General features: G+C 51.5%; 1 non-coding gene across 1 annotated transcript; it reads right to left on the bottom strand.

The window, feature by feature from the left end:
- Positions 1-13,818: 13,818 nt before the first annotated feature.
- Positions 13,819-13,958, bottom strand: LOC121134420. Its single transcript, XR_005871493.1, has one exon. It is a non-coding gene; the product is annotated as a small nucleolar RNA SNORA48 (small nucleolar RNA).
- Between the last annotated feature and the right edge of the window lie 289 nt (positions 13,959-14,247).

Genomic DNA, 14,247 nt, shown 5'->3' with positions numbered 1-14,247 from the left:
ATCTCTGTTTCTACTGGTACAGCTGTGCCTGTTGGCTCCCCTCCCCTCCTGCAGTGCTGGGAAGCTCCACTACCGGGGCTTAGGTGGGATCCGATTGGCCTCCTTCTTCCCACATTCACTGGGAGGAGGGCAGGTAACAGGAGCTGTGAGACCAGGACCCAGAGCTTCAGATGACTCGGCCTGGTGCCCGGGTGGGGTAGGGTCAGGGTGGGGAGGGTAGGGGTGTGGGCCAGAGCATCCACCAGAGTGGATGGAGCATTGTACAAAGCTTGGGCTCTGGGCTCTGGGCCCAGGGGCGGGCATCTGACTCACACCAGCGGCATTGGGCTGGGGAGGAGCAGCAGTCAGAGCTCTGGCTGGGGCCTGAGGCAGTGGGCCCTGGTGGAAATGGATTGCAGGGGTTCCAGCTGTGGAAGAGCCACCCTCATGAAGTCCCAGGGGCAGCAGTCCTTCTGTTCTGGGTGTGGGGGAGGCCTGGGGCCCAGAGGTCGTTGGCCTTGCCCTGGACCCTTGTCCCTGCAGAAGGAAATAGGATGGGTCTGGATAGGGACTGTCCTGGGACCAAGGGATGTATGCCAAGCTCACTGCTGTGCCAGGTGGTCTCCAAGCTGTTGGCCATCCACACTCGCTCCAACCTCCTGTGTCCTGAAGATGCTGGGGTCTAGGGTCTAGGCTCTGGGAGAATGGTCAGGAGCTCTGCTCTGCCCCCTTGTGTGCCAGCAGACTCTACAGAACCCCAGATTAGGGCTCTGACTCACTCTGTGGAGACCATGATTCTTCCTCTAGATCAATCTCTGAGCCAATTTTGGAAGCACAGCAGGACGGATTGTAAGGATCAAAAGACACTTGCTGATGGGTAAGTGATTCAGGGGAGTAGTTATGTCCTCAAAATACTCGGGACTCATTATAGCTGAGGGAAGGTTCCAAATCCAGTATGGGAGATTACAGGGGTGTGTCTTCCTCCTACAGGGTGTGTGCTGGGATCAAACTGTCTCCCTTAGGCTGCAGCTCCCTGAGGACCGGCCATGTCCTCCTGGAGCCCCCTAAGGACCAGCCATGTTACCCTCAGACTAGGGACCTCTGGGGACGATCTGTTATCTCCTCAGCCTGGGGCTCCCTAAGACATGTCTCCCTCAAATTAAGGATGTGTCTCCCCAAGACTGGGGTACCCCAAGGACAGACTGTGTTACCCTCAGACTGGGGACCCCTGAGGACAATCCGCATCCCCCTCGGACTGGGTCTCCTGCATGAGACATCATCTTCTGTGTGCATTTCAGATGCAGAATGTTCTCTTGGGCGCCCCTGCGTGTGTTTGCGCCCCTCCCACCCCCATCTCCAGAGCACTGGCTGTGGCGAGGGCTGCAGATGGCATCCCGTAATGCTCGTGGGTGTTTAGGCACCCTGGGAGTAAAGTTTAGCCTCATTACAGCTTGTTTGAGAGAAGAGCCAATTAGAGAGGCAATTTTCCTTGAGCAGTCTGAAGAATGTGTTGATACGCTGGCCAGTCGGATGGGAAGCTGGTAACCTTCTTCACCTCTGCAGGCCTAATGATGGCCCTGGCTGCCCCTCACGCCTCTGCCGGGCCTCTTAGCCACTGGATTTGGGCCAATGGTAGGAGAGGAGCCTTGAGCCCCAGTCCCCCTGAGACCTCTGCTCTCCAGAGGTTACCCTGGCCCATCTCTCTCCATTAACTTCACGCCAGCCTCTTTCATCCTGGTGTGTTCCTTGCTGCGGGGGAAACTTCATTGCTAATTACCTTCTTTGGGGCTAAATGTCTTCTATTGAGTTCTTTGTGTGGAAGGAAAGTGGGACGCGCCCTTAGGAGAAAGGCGGAGCCCCTCCCCCACTCCCCTTTCCCATCCTCTCCCATCTACTCTGCACGGCTGGCGTGCCATCAGCAGATGGAGGGACGACACTGTTCTAAAGCTCAGTGTTGGCCAGGGTACCGCGGGCAGCGAATGAAAGAAACCTGACCAAAGCCACCGCGCCGACACAAAGGGAAGGACTCCAGGTCTCTCAGAATCAAAGCCAGGGTGGAGCTGGAGCCCAGAGCTCTGTGCCAGCCACAAGCAGGCTGCTCGTTTTTTCTCTGGCTTTTGAATCACCCCCACCCCCGTCCCCCGGCCCTCACAGGGCAGTCACCTCTCCTCTCTACCTCTCCACTCCTAGCATTTCCATGAGGAAACAGCTAACCCTCTGCTAGAGACTCCTGGAATAGAATGCTGACTGGCCCAACTTTGAGCACTCAAGGATACATCAGGGGGTGGGGGGGTGGGAGTCCCTGAGAAAGGCCCCCATGCTGGAGTCAGAGCTGGCCTGGTGAGCCCATGCCAGGAAGAGAACAGAGACGGGACTACAGGGTGGCCATCCATCATGGGGACAGACGCGCCCTTCCCCAGGGCGCCCGCCCGTCATCCTGTCACACAAAGAATCTTGAAACAGACGCTAAAGTCCCCATCATTACCACTGTGATTTATGTATAAGTGAGGAGGCCAGGACTCAGAAGTTAAGGACCTTTGCCCGAGTGAGAGCCAGGACTTGAACCCCAAAGTTCTGGGCAACAGGAGTTGGGTAAAGAGGAAGGGCATAGTCTACCTGATGCGGTAAAGAGGAAGGGCATAGTCTACCTGGTGCGGTAAAGAGGAAGGGCATAGTCTACCTGATGCAGTAAAGAGGAAGGGCATAGTCTACCTGATGCGGCAAAGCTTGGGCACGGGACATGGACTCCCAAGCCCAGGCAATCTGCACACATGCACAGTCCTCAGAGGGCAGCTAAGAGCTAAGCAGAGCCCCGGGGACAAGTGGTGTGGTTTATTGAAAAATGTCCCCGTGCACTCTTGGTTCTCGAGAGTGGTTCTGTTTGGGAAGGCTGGGGAACCTTTAGAAGGTGGAGCATGGCTGGAGGAAGGAGGTCACTGGACCTGGGCCTCTGCCTCCCGTTGGTCCTCAGCTTGCTATGACCACCTGTCTCTCACCTCTGCTGCCTTGATGGAGGGAGTGTATACCTTCTCCAACCTTGGATCAAAATAAGTCTGTCCATTTTTCTTTAAAGATTTGTTTTATTTTGTGTGTATGAGTGCATTGCCTGCATGTATGTCTGTACACCATACGCATGCCCAGTGTCTAAGGGAGTGGTGAGCCTCCGTGGGGATGCTGGGAATCAAACCTGGGTCCTTTGCAAAAACAGTAAATGCTCTTAACCAGTAGCCAACTCTCCAGCCTAAGCATGGCCTTCTCGAAGTTGCTCCTTCTTGAGGTTTTGGTTAGATCAATGAATACAGTCCGCAGGCTTTCCTGGAGAAGGCAGTGTCTGCAAACAGCCGGCTCTAGCTGCCCCGAAGAAGAGTTGGATGTTGGGCTGCTGCACCACAAGGATAAATGGGAAGGGAAGGGTGGGTTTCACCAGCGTCCTAACCAGTCACCACAGTGGGAAGCCGGGCAACCGGGGCCAGAAAGGCGGACGTGGAGACCATAAGCAGGGTTGGACTTCACAGTGCTGGCATGAAGACACTGTGGACTTCAAAGGATGTATTTCTTTCATTTTTGCCTATGTGTACATAGGGCCAAGATCAAAGAGTGCAAGTACCTGGAGAAGCCAGAAGAGGGAGTTGGATCCCCTGGAACTGAAGTTTCGGGCCGTTGTGAGCTGCCTGATGTGGGTGCTGGGACCAGAACTCAGGTCCCCTGGAAGAGAAGCCAGGAGCTCCTGACAGCTGAGCCATCTCTTCAGTGCCTGCTCCGCCTCTCACGTGAGCTGTGGGTTTTTAAATGGAAGTGCTGACAGGAGGGAGAACACTTCTAGAGGGTGGGTCTCAAACACACTGAACGCAGCTCCACAGCCCAGACTAAAAGCAGGAGTGAAGCAGTAGGGTTCAGGCTATCGGAGGCAAAGCAGGGCTCACTCACTACCTTAGGAAAGCAGCGTGGGTTGCAGAAGTAGAGACACCATGGGTACTCAGTGAAGAGTGTGTCAGAAGGGGGCATGCCAAGTTCAAATCAGAACACTTGATTCACCTGAGCACAAGCAATGTTTGGGTTGTGGCTGTGTGTGAGCTTAGGTGTGTGCGCACGTGGAGACCCAAGGTTAATGGCAGAATTGTTCTCAATAGCCCGCTCACTCGCTCACTCACTGAGCTAGGGTCTCTCAATCAAACCCAGAGTTCATGGATATAGGTAGTCTCGCTGGCTCTGAGCCTCCCCTGTCTCCACCTTCCAAGCCCATCACACCCACCTAGAATTTTATGTAGGTTCCGGGGATTCAAACCCGGGTCTTCATGCTTGCTCAGCAATCATTTTAACCACTGAGCAATCTCCCTAGCCCTTTACCATTCCTTAAGAAGACAATTTCGAAGACTGAACACCTACTCTGTGCCAGACACTGTCATAAAAAAGCCATGCTGTCTAGGCCATCAGTGCATAGTATGGGTTTCTATGTGTTTGACAAATATGGAAAGATGGAAGCCAAGACCCTGAGAACTAAGGGGACATATCCAAGGTCACACAGCTAGAAAATGAGAGACCTTGATTCTACTTATTTCCCAGAGCCAATGTCTTCAGCCATCCACGCTTGGGACCTCTGTGGGCATGGGTGGACCCCAGGGTTAGGATGACGGGTGGGATTGTGTCTCTGCCATTAGACTCACTGATACATGTTTCATCTTCCTTCACTTTTAGGGGGCCCTTGCTCAGGGTTCGCGTCCTTCAGCCCTGCACTGGGGGTCCTGCAGAGACCGCCTCAGGGACCTGGGTTCAGGCTGGGCACCAGTAGCTTCCTGGGCGTCTCTGCGAGGCGACTCCATAGCAGCGGAGAGCCTGCTAATTAGGACACGCTCTTTACGACTTTGTATTCCGAGATGTCATTTACCAGACTTGGGGCTGGGGGGTGGGAGTGGAGAAGACTTACACAGTTGTTTTTAATTACATTTGGTTTGCTAATTTCTGATAGAAAATAAATATTTACCGAGAGCCATACTTCTTCATTTCACGCCAGCTGACTCCTAGAGTTTATCGGGTGCCCAAACAGGCACGCCCGCTCATCTCCCCCCTCGAGTCCCCACCCCCTTGCTGGAGTCACACTCTAGAGCCAGGAGAGGAGGGGGGAATAGGGAGGTGGAGAGGGGTCAAGTTCAAGTGTGGCCAGTACGTGAGCCCGAGGACACAGAGACAGGACTCCTCAGTCTCCTGTCTCTGTGGGGGTTGTTGCAGAGAGGTCGGTCGGAAGGCAAGGGGGCCTCAGCCCTGATGTGTCTTTCCGGTCTGTCCACACTCATGGGCCACCTCTAAGGATGCCCAGTCTACCGTGTGCTAGGGCGCACTCACTCTGACTCCAAGATGGTCTCTCTGAGGCCCAGGCTCCATGGTGGGCGGACAGCTTACAAGGCAGCTCTGTCAACGCCTGTCTCTCCAACTGGCCTTCATGGGAGGAGACAGCACAGGGGGAGGGAAGAGGCCTGGGAGGAGTGGGGAGAGGGGCTAGGATGTGGCTGGAGGACAAGGACAGACACTTAATGTGCGGTTATGTGTTCAAACACACGTATGTATGCAGATGAGTATACACATGGGCTTGTACACGTGGAAGCCAAAGGCCAATCTCAGGTGCTGTTAGTCCAAAGCCACCCACCTTGTTTTGTTGTTTTTTGGTTTTAAATTTTGTGTGTGCGTGTTTATGTACACTACAGAGTCCAGGAGAGGCCATTGGATCCCCTGGAGAAGGAGTAACAGGTTGTGTGAGCCACCGTAGGTACTGGGAACTGAACTTGGGTCCTCTGCAAGAGCTAGTAAGTCGATGATGCCAACGCCTTCTCCCAAGGTCCCAATGACAAACTGAGGCAATGACTCCACCCCCACCCACCCCCAGAACCGATGAACTCATTGGGCTTCCTTGCAAAGCCTAGGTGAAGGCTTCCTTACATGGATGCAGGCACGTGCCTCCCAACTGGCCGCACCTGGAAAGTCTACCCAACAGGGATGAGGGCTTCCCTGTAGCTACACAAATGGAGCTCTGTCTCGGGCTTCTATACGAGCTAGCCCCGACCCCAGGCCACTTGCCAGGAGATAAGGAAGGAGCAGCTGGGTACTTATGAGGGTGGGGAGGGAGTGGGAGGGGTAGGGAGGGCTGGGGGGGGGCGAGTGGGGGAGTGTAAACCACCACCCAGCCCAGCTGAGACGATCTTTTGCAAGGAGGCACAGCTGAATTTCCCAAGCTGTTGATTTCTTGGCTTGGAGGACAGCCACCGAGAACACAGCTCTTCACTGCTGAATGCTTTCTCCCACCTCGTGTTTTGAGACAGGATCTCTCGCTGGGACCTGGGGCGTGGTCCACGGATCCTCCTGTCACCATGTCACCAGCTCCAGGGTTACAACCAAGCATCACTATACCTGACTTTTTTTTTTAGCGTGATTTCTGGGGCTTGAACTCAAGTCCTCATGCAATTTACCAACTGAGGCAACACCCCCGCCCCGCCCCACCCCTGTAGCCCTACACCCTTCCCTGTGCGTTGTGATCTTGGAACTAATGCCTTCTTGGTACAGAGGGACTGGAACCTATAACTAGCTGAGGGAGAGCAGGCCCTAAGTCTCAGCAGAGCTTATGGGGACTGTCCTTGGTACATGCGCTGTCTGGTGGCGCCCTGGCATCTTCAGCCCCAGTCATGACAGCCAAAGTTGCCTGTGGACAGAGTCGTGTCATAAGCCCATGTGTGCCCTCATTGAGAAACGCTGTTTGAGTAGCCAGGTGGGGAGGGGAAGGGAGGAGCCTCTGGGAGACTGGGAGGAGCCTGGCAGCTGGGAGGAGTCTCGTGGTGCCTGCTGGAAAAGGGATTGGGGGGGGAGAAGAGATAAAGAGAGCTGTGGGCAGAGGAGTGGAGGGGTCCCTGCCCCCAGCATGATTTCCAGATCCATGGTAAGCCAAGACTGTTTTTTTTTTTCCAATTACATTTCAATTTAGCTCAATTACTTTTCCATTATTGTTCAAGCGACTCGGTTTTAATTGAAGCTGGTGGTTCTTATCTCCCTCACCACCCCCACCCATACAAGGGAGAAGGGGGAGGAGGTGGAAGAGGAGAGGGAGGAGGCCTAGGAGCTGTGGCCCCTTTAGGTGAAAGGCCAAGGCTCACCCGGGACAGCCCCCTGAGTGACCAAAGAAACAAAGTTGTTGGCCGCCTCTGACCAGTACAGCGGGCCACTTCCTATGCCTGGTTTTAACACCTGTGGTTTCAGTGAACTCTGTTCCAAAAATATTCACCTGGGCTCCTTCAGGAGGGAGCCGCTGCGCTCCAGGACTTTAACTGTGATGCCTCGTTACAATTGTCTTGTTTACAGTCATCCATCCCTTCTGTGCTTCCTTCATAAACCCAACCTTATGGTGGTGGGCACGCGCATATGCAGATACCTGTCTCGACTTTCAGGGCCTGAGATGGGTCCCAGATCATCTCAGGGGACTTTTGGACCAGACTTGGCTGGCTACAGCCAAGATTCATTTAACCCTTAGCACAAGCCCACGAGGCGCTTTGCTGAGAAAACTGGAGTCCAGAGAAGTGAGGGATTGGTCCTGAGTCTTACGAAGGAGAAGTTACAGAGGCGGGGCGTATCTCAGCCGTGTGGGTCTGAAGCTTGGGTACTGCCCCAGAGCCCTGTTTTACACACACAATATTACATCAGCTTGCTTCTTCCCAGCCCCAGCTCCCTGACCCTTTTGGCTCTCCTTCTTCCTCCTCCTCCTCCTCCTCCTCGTCATCATTCACCCTTCCCCCCCTCTCCAGGGAAACAAAGCTTTGAGGTTGAACAGATCTGAATGAAAGGACCTCCAAACTGCCATGGAAGCCCTGGGAGTCCCCATGTCCTTCTTAACTAGATATGAACAACAGTTCCTTCCTGGGGACAGAATTAAATGAGATGAAGGACGCTAGGAACCTTCCCTTCTATCATATGGGTCCTGGCACCCATCCAGGTGTCAAATCAACGAGTCCGGAGATGTACTCAAACTCAGGGAGGAGGCGCAAAGCCTGACTCTGGGACCCACCTCTCTCTTGGTCACTCTTCCATTGCTGTGACAAAGGCAACACACGGAAGGCTTTACTGGGGATTTACGGTTTCAGAGCGTGAGTCCTCGATCAGTACAGCAGGGAGCTCGGCAGCAGTCATAGCGGACAGAAGGATGCTGGAGCAGTAGCTGGGAACGTACATCCATATCCCAGAGTAGGAGGCGGAGAAAGTTAACCGGGAATGGCAGGGGATTTTGAAACCTCAAAGCCCACCCCCAGTTTGACACACCTTCCCCAACATGGATCGTGTCTCCTAACCCCTCCCAGATGTTTCACCAGCTGGGGGAATCAAGCACTCAAACATGAGCCTATGGGGGCCATTCCCATTTGGACCACAGTACCTCCTAACCTTAAATACCCTCAGCCCTGCAGCAGAGCGGGGAGGACAGCTTAAGTGACTGTCATCGAGCCCTTGGGGTAAGTAAGCATACTGTGTGCTTCCTCTTCCCACACCCCCTTGTTCTGCCCAGGGGAGCTGGAGAAGACCCCGACTCTAAGGTGGGTGCGTGGTTAGCAAGCCTCTGGCCTTGTGGTTATGATATATACATGGGTTTCTCAAGTGAAAAATGTCTTCTACTAGAAATCATGGAATATTAAGCCAAAGGGGGCTTTAGTTTTTGTTTTGTTTTGTTTTTTTAAGTAGCAAAGCCTGGAGGTGGTGATAGCAGTGATTTGAATGACAATGACCCCTATAGGTTTGCTTATTGCTTTTTCTGGTTTTTACGAGACAGGGTTTCTCTGTATTGTTTCGGAGGCTATCGGTCCAGCCCGGCCTCGAACTCACAGAGATCCGCCTGCCTCTGCCTCCCGAGTGCTGGGATTAAAGGTGTGCGCCACCACCGCCCGGCTGCTTATTGCTTTTATAAAGGGCCTGGGTTTGAGTCCCAGCACCCGCATGGCAAGTAATTATCACCTGTAAGTTTTAGTCTGTATAGTAAGTTTAAAGCTAGCTGGAATACGGGAGTGTGTCCCAAAAGAAATACACAGGCAGTTGGGAAGGAGAGACAGGTTTAACTCTGTGAGTTCAAGGCCAGCCTAAGCTGCATATCAAGTTTCTGTTGGCTACATACTGATACCCTGTCTCAAGCAATCGATCAATGCACTAACTAAAATGCATTCCAAAAATAAGTGAGCAGCCCAATCCTGTATCTCTTAAGTAAGTTAAAATTATTTTAAAAACAAATAGGCTGAGCGTTGGTGGCGCACGCCTTTAATCCCAGCACTCTGGAGGCAGAGGCAGGTGGATCTCTGTGAGTTAGAGACCAGCCTGGTCTACAAGAGCTAGTTCCAGGACAGCCTCCAAAGCCACAGAGAAACCCTGTCTCGAAAAACCAAAAAACAAAACAAAACTGAAATACCTAGGCCGTATGGTTTCTCAGCTGAATCCTACCAAACATTAAAAGAACATGCTATGCTTATCCTATGATGTCTTCCTAAAAACAGGAGAGATGGGAATACATCAAAACTAGTCTGAGGGGCTGAGATCGCCTTTGTTTTTAAACAGGAGAAAGAGACAGGAGAAGAAACCCGCAGACTGCCATTCCTCAGGAGCCTAACAACTAAAATATTATGCAAAATACTAGGCAGGTGACTGCATCAATACACAGAAAGAATTACACCTCGGCCGAATGGGGCTCATCCCAGAATGCCAGGCTGGTTCGATATTCAAAAGTCAATCAATGTAGTCCATCACATTAACAACCCACCTTCTCTCAAACGGAGATAATAAGCACGCGCTGCTGTAAGCTGCTGGCTGTGTGACAGTTTGATTCTCAGCGACGGATTAGGAGCCCAGCACAGCTGATGTCCTCAGCTCCCTCCCTGTTCATTCCACAAACCCCAGGGGTAATCACTGGCCCAAATGTAGTGTATGTATCCTTCCTTCTTTCCTTCCCTTCCTTCCTTCCTTCCTTCCTCCCTCCCTTCCTCCCTCCCTCCCTCCCTCCCTCCCTCCTTTCCTTCCCTCCCTCCCTCCCTCACTCCTTCCTTCTTTTCTCTTTTTCTTTCCTTTTCGAGACAGGATCTCATCTTGAACTCAGAGTCTTCCTGATTCTGCCACCCAAGTGCTGGGGTTAAAGGTGTGTGACACCATACCTGGCCATCCTATGTGCTTATTTATAGTTCTACTCAAAATGCCAGGGATTGGGACCCAGGGACTTGTGCATGGCAGGCAAGGACTTTGTCACTGAGTTAAACTCCAGCTCATATTTACAGGCTTTAAAAATTACATAAATCATATCCGCACCGCAGGCAATCCTTCTGTCTGTACTGTGCCTGGGGCTGGCTGTGTAACCCAGTTGTCGGATGCAGCCTTCGTGAAGCCCTGGAGCCCATCCCTAGAACTACATGAAGCCGGGCATGATAGCACTTGGGAGGCAGAGGCAGGAGGGCCAGAAGTTCAAGGTCATCCTTAGCCACACAGCAAAGTGGGAGGCCAGCCAGTGGCACGTGTGATTGCCAGTAACAACAGCAGTGTGTCATGAGACTCGTGAGTGTCAGGACCCGGCTCTAACTGCTGTGTGGCCCTCCACTGCTGTGGGTGATCCATCTTCCACGGTAAAAAACTCATTCGTCTCCAGATTTGTCATTTGTCACAAAGTCTAGGCAGGAACCTTCCTGCGAGTGTCTCCAGGTATGAATGTGTTGGAGTTTCTCTGGGGACAGAGAGAACTACCTGGTCCTTCTCTGTTCAAAAACTCCTGCACCAGGGCCCATACGAAGGTGTCAGTCGTGGCGAGTGTGTCTGTGCGTTTCAGAAGGGTAATAACAACAGTGAGATGTCCACAGGTCCTGTCTACGTATGAACCGAACTGAGCGGAGCCCTCACTCAATCGAGGAATGTGTTCATAGCAAGGATTCAGGGTGCTGTTCTTGTCCCTTCCTGATGGTCTCATTCCCTCTCATTTTCTGCCTGGCCTGCGAAGCTCCTTTCCCCTCCGTACCCTCACCCAATCCCAGCAACTTGTCAAGGTCTGGGGAGGGGGCGTTAGATAGCATGAAACGACAGACACCCCTGCCTCTGGTATGATCGAGGGGCCGGGGGCTGCAATGGAGTGGGAAGGCAGAGAGTGGAGAAAGGAGAACAGGGAGAAGTTGGGGGACAGGGCCACTGGAGCCTCCGCAAGCTCAAGAGCTTTGCCGCCTGGAACAGCGTTGCCAGAAGTGTGTTTGAGCATCAGGGGTCCCCTAAGACATTACCACGTGTGCACGCACACCTGTGTAAGCGAGCACACACCGCACCCAGCATGCATTCATGAACATGAAAGCTTCTGCATTGTGCACAGCACTACACACACCTCATGTCATGGGCGCGCGCGCGCGCGCACACACACACACACACACACACACACACTATTCCTGCTCTTTCTCAGTCCAATAAGAGAGCAGGGGATGATTTATGCCCAAATTCTCTCTTCAAGGTCTCAGGCTCTGCCCAAGGCTTTAGAAGTTCAACCTTGAAGAGTTTCATTCCCAGCTGAGGGTGGTGGCTCATGCGGATGACTACAGTACCCAGGAAATGGAGACAGAGGATCCAGAGTTCAAGACCAGCCCAAGCTACAAAGTGAGACCCTCCCCGAATTTGCTTTTAAAGAGAGGGGTGTGTGGCAACGCATACCAATAATCCCCCATCTCGGGAGCCTATGCAGGAGAATGACTTTATGTTCCAGAGGCCAGCCTGGCTACAAAGTGAGTCCCTCTCTCAAAAGAGAAAAAAAAAGGTTTTCCTTCTGTTTAGAGCTCTGATTTTATACCATTTTCCACCTAATTGCACCCTTTGGGCTGTTATTTGTTTTTTAGCAGAGAAATAGCTGTCTTTTTTTTAAGTTAGAAAAATAATCCCAGCTGGAGACTCAACTCTGCTCTTGCAGAGGACCTGAGTTCAGTTCTCAGCACCCATGTCAGGCAGCTTACAGTTACCTATGACTCCAGGTGCAGGGATCAGACACCATCTTCTGTCTTTCATGGACATTACACTCAAGTGCACAAACCCACCCACACCTACACACACACACTATATATATATATATATATATATATACATATATTTAAAACTAGAAGCAAATCTTATTTCATGAAAAAAAATTCTTTGCTGCTCAAAAGTTAGATAACATAAAATAACAAGATAAAAACCACAGAGGAAACCTGGTGCCATCTGGAAATGGGTCCTTCTAGAAGCTTCTTCCTTCTAAATAGACACAATCATCTCCCTTTTCCTAAATGTCTCCTAATTTGTCTTTATTTGGTAATAAATGTTTTTAGAAGCTTCTTTGATAAATAAAATTAACCAGCTAATCCTGTTTTTAAAGTCTATTTAGAAGTGCATGATGTTGCATGCTCTGGTCTGGGTACACTGTATTTTCTGAATACAGTTGTCACAGTGTCTCACAAGTTCTTCTAGAACCATCAACCTCACTGAAGACAGGAGGCTCTGTGTCCCCATGGCAACCCTGGACTGACCCTGATGGCTGATTTGACTACTAAATACTGTGACTTTGTTTTTAGACAAGATCTCATGTAGCGTAGCCCAGGCTAGCCTCCAAGTCAATATGCCACCGAAAGTGACCTTTGAACTCATGAGCCTCCAGCCTCCACTTCCAGGCGTGCTGAGACTCCAGACAAGTGCCTCCACAGCAGGTTTATGTCCTCTGAATTCCATGCAGCTCTGTGGGACACGTGCATGTGTGTGTGCATGTGCACATACACAATCAATAAGTGTAATGATAACTTTTAAAGTATAAATAAACTTACAAATCTCTTCCCCATGGGTTGTGGGGATTTTCCCATATAAACCACAGAGCACTGACAGATTTGTCCGTCTGGGCATCCTGGCATGGTCTTGGACCCAGTGAGGTTTTCCCTTGTGAACAAGTAAGACAGGGGCGCAGGGGTGTCCCATATATTCTTTGTTTTTTAAAGTGGCTTTTTACATTTTTGTTTTTGAGATTTTAATATAATTATATCATTTCCCCTTTCCCTTATCTTCCTCTAAAGCCTCCTATAGACACTCCTTGCCCTCTATCACATTGATGGCCTCTTTATCCACTAATATGCATATAAACATACATTTCTACATACACAGGCACTGGTGTCTTAAACGGTGGTTGGAGGTTCTCCTCCAAGATCCATGACTTCACTAGCTCTGGCTAGTTGTTTGGGTTTCCAGTGCTGGTTCCGACTGAGGACAATAGCAATAGCCTAGTCCCATACATTTTTATTATTAGCGTGTCCCAAGCACCAAACAGCTTTGGCTACCAAGCCAGGATGAACTAAGGCATGGTTTCCCTCTCGTTGAGCTTAAGTCCAATCAGAAAAGCGTTGGTAACTGCTGTGATGTGTGTGCCACTACTGCACTCTTAGGGTTATGGAGCCGTGCTGCTCCCTGCCCTGGTTCACAGTCATTTATGCCCGGGTAGGACTGAGGTTTCCCTTTTGTGGAAGCTACCATGATGCCTTCTGGTGCCATGAGAGCTAGACCTAAGGAGGAGGCGTTCAGGTCAGCTCCAGTGCAGGGGTTTCTGAGTCTCGTACGAGAAGTGCATTGTACTGACCCGCAGGACACTCATCGTGGGTCTGGTGGACACCTAGGAAAAAGATGGGGGGCAGGGGACACAAGGACAGATGCCAAGACAAGAGTCTGCCAAGGCGACAACTCTATTCATTCCAAAGGGATTTATATAGGGGAAGGGAGGAGGGGAAGGAATGGGGGGTGTGCTGTAGCTGCGGTGAACCTGGCAATAGCCTGGTCCCATACGGGTTTTTTGTTTGTTTGTTTGCTTTATGTGCTCTAGGTATAGAACAGCGTTGGCCACCAATCTAGGCACTAAGTTGGGATGAACAGAGAATGGCCATTGGCTTTGCCTCTCTCTCTATAAGAACACCAACAACAAGGTGTGTCTTTGCCTGTTGCCAGGGGCAGCGGCCCCATGTGCTCTTAGCAAGGGAGGACACACAGGGCTACACCTATACTGGGCTCAAACTCAGGTCCTGTTGCTTGGGCAGCAAGCGCTTTTCTGACGCAGCCGTCTCCCCAGACCAGGAACTTGGGCTTTAAGATACGCACAACCCTTAACAGTTGAAGGCTCATCTTTGGAAAACCCATCGGGACCCTCCAGGCCTAGACACACAAAACACGGGCAGGCTCAGTAGGCGGGTAGTGATGCCTGTGGAGATGCGTCTGTCTTATGCTCCATCTTTCCTCCAGGCC

This window comes from Mesocricetus auratus, unplaced genomic scaffold, assembly GCF_017639785.1.
Source record: "Mesocricetus auratus isolate SY011 unplaced genomic scaffold, BCM_Maur_2.0 Super-Scaffold_100027, whole genome shotgun sequence".
In the NCBI taxonomy this organism is placed as follows: Eukaryota; Metazoa; Chordata; class Mammalia; order Rodentia; family Cricetidae; genus Mesocricetus; species Mesocricetus auratus.
The sequence above is the reverse complement of the archived record's forward strand: the minus strand, read 5'-3'. Positions and strand labels throughout refer to the sequence as shown.